Here is a 2,439-nt window from a genome sequence, read left to right as displayed (position 1 = left end):
ATGGCTCTAGAAGAGAATTCTTCCTTGCCTCTTCTAGCTTCTGATGGTGGCTGGCAATCCTGGCTGTTGCTTGGCTTGTAGTTACATCATTCCAGTCACATGGCCTGTGTGTCTTCAGGTCATCTTCCTTCTGTGCTTGTCTGTCTCTGTGACCAAATTTCCCCTTTTTATAAGAAAACCAGTCATAGTGGATTAAGGTCCACCCTAGTGACCTCGTTTTAACTAGATTACCTCTGGAAAGACTATTTTCAAATAAGGTCACACTACGAGGGAGGAAGTGTTAAGACTTTTCTAGGGGACACAGTTCAACCCATCACAGTGGACATGAAGGAAGAGAGACAGAACTGCCAACCCATCCCCAGGCCACTACAGATCTCCATGCATCATCACGGTCAGGCTTGAGCTGTCGGGAGGGAGAAGCTTTGAACTAGATGTAGAGGGAGGCTGCACATGGACTGGGCTGGACTGGACCTTTTTAATGTCTGAGAGTAAAATTTGTTCTGTGCCTGAAAATGATTGGGAAGCTTCTGAACATGTCTGTGATGCCGCCAAGAGGAGGGGAAGGAGATCCAGTCAGGCACATTTGGAATCATCGAAGGGAGAAATATAAAGCCATTTCCTGTTCGTACCCCATCAAGTTCAGCCCATTCAATACATGGTTATATATACAACAGGCAACTGGGGACCAAGACAGCACAATATAACATCAAGTGAATTAAATCAACTGTGAAAAAAAAAAAAGAAAGAAAGAAAATGCACAGAGAGAAAGTACTAAGATAATCAGGGAAGAAAGGCCCCTCATATACAGGTCTGGCTAGGTCTTCGAGGATGGGGTAGATTCTGCCTGGTAGGCAGACAGATAGGTGAGAGCAGGGCCTGTATGAGCAGAGAGAGGCACAGGAGCCAGACCCTGTGCCAAAGTTGTAGACAGCCTGGATTCATCCCAGGAAAGTCTACGACCCTTTTAAAGAACTTTTATGGTCTCCATCCTGGGCAGCGGATGCAGATTTTATGTGTGTCTGCAGGAGGCTAAAAGTGTCCTCAAACACAAAATTATAATGATCAGCTGTCTGTCTCTGGGATGGAAGTGTTTCCTCGAGCTGAAAGAGTATGGCAGACAGTGCCAGAAGTGGATTATAAATAACCCACTACCACTTCGCTCCTTCCCACTGCCGAGGCTCTGGCCCCAAATCTCTCTCTCCCACTTGGCAAGATCCCAGAAGGATTTTAATGAACAGTTCTGCTTTCTCAGCTGCATGCATCCAGGTTTTCCTGGATCGAAAAATGTGCTTCCTCCTCTTCTTTCCTGGCTTGTGAGCAAAGTGAGGCTCTTTAGGGCCTTTAGAACATGGGAGAAAATAGAAAGGTGTCACTGGCTCATCAGAAAGGAGTATTTAGAGGGAATGACCCTCTACAGAGAAGAGACTCAGAACCTGAAATTTTGCAGAGAGGCACTTGGTCAGGTGTTCACCTTCATATCTAAACTCGGTTGGCAAGTGGAGATCGGTAATGAGATGTCTTTAAATGAAGGCCCCCGCTCTGAGCCCCTGAGTTCAGCCATGATCAGACCTAAGCTAGGAGAACAGATCTAGCCTCCTTTCCAACCTGATGTGCCAGTTCTGCCTTTTAAGGCTGCTAGGCAGCTTCAGCCAAATTGGACCTGTGCTGCTCATACCCACTACCCTTAACTGCCCCACACTTCAACGCTGGCTTGGGCTTTCCTACAAGACCCTTCTTCCACCCAGGTCTCTGCCTGCAAAGCCTGACCCTCCCTCTCTCCCAGCCCAGACCTCACACAGCCTTTCCAGAAGCTGTCTTTCTAGGCCTGAGACCCCGTCTTCCCTGCAGACCCTGTGTCCTTCATCTGCTTGTCCTTCCTAGGAATACTTTCTGTCAGGCAGCAGAGCCTTGTTTCCCAAAAGAGGGGCTATTGCAGAAAAGCAATGCCTATCATAGTGCAGAGGGAAGGGACTGTTAAGAGTAAATGAGGTAGAGAGCTTCAGATTGTACAGCCCCCTCGGGAAAACGACAGAGCACAACACACATTGAAGGCTCTAAAGACTCCTGCCTGAGGAAACGGCTTACCCCTGTTGGAGTCAGACTTTCCCAGGCTCTTTGACCGTGGAAGCCTTTGTTTCCGTAACATCACGAACAGCCCTAAGGTGTGCTGTGTGGTGTGTCATGGACCTCACTTTAGGAAGAGCCACATAAAGGACTGTGGTGCAGCATAGCCCGCCCTATCCTAGCAGGGCTTTGGGGTGATGTGAGTGAACCCATGGCTCATGTCTAATGGCCTTTTTCCTGACACCATGTCCTGCGCATGGTAAATGGCAGCCATCAATAGGCAATTCCAGCTCACGTACACAGAGGGCAGACTCAGGGATATGTTAGATTGGGTGCCGAGGTAGAAAAAAGGTGCAGGCTCACCCTCTGCCTATT

The 2,439-nt window shown here is 48.3% G+C and overlaps 1 long non-coding RNA gene across 1 annotated transcript in view; it reads right to left on the bottom strand.

The window, feature by feature from the left end:
- Window positions 1-6: 6 nt before the first annotated feature.
- LOC111736481 overlaps window positions 7-2,439 on the bottom strand; it is a 92,200-nt gene continuing 89,767 nt past the window's right edge. The window contains exon 3 of the long non-coding RNA XR_002779187.1: window positions 7-163. This is a non-coding gene — a long non-coding RNA (uncharacterized LOC111736481). The remainder of the gene's footprint in view (window positions 164-2,439) is intronic.

The sequence above is a fragment of the Pteropus vampyrus genome, unplaced genomic scaffold (assembly GCF_000151845.1).
Source record: "Pteropus vampyrus isolate Shadow unplaced genomic scaffold, Pvam_2.0 Scaffold20, whole genome shotgun sequence".
Lineage (NCBI taxonomy): Eukaryota > Metazoa > Chordata > Mammalia > Chiroptera > Pteropodidae > Pteropus > Pteropus vampyrus.
Note: the sequence above shows the minus strand (reverse complement) of the source record. Positions and strands in the feature narration are given on the sequence as shown.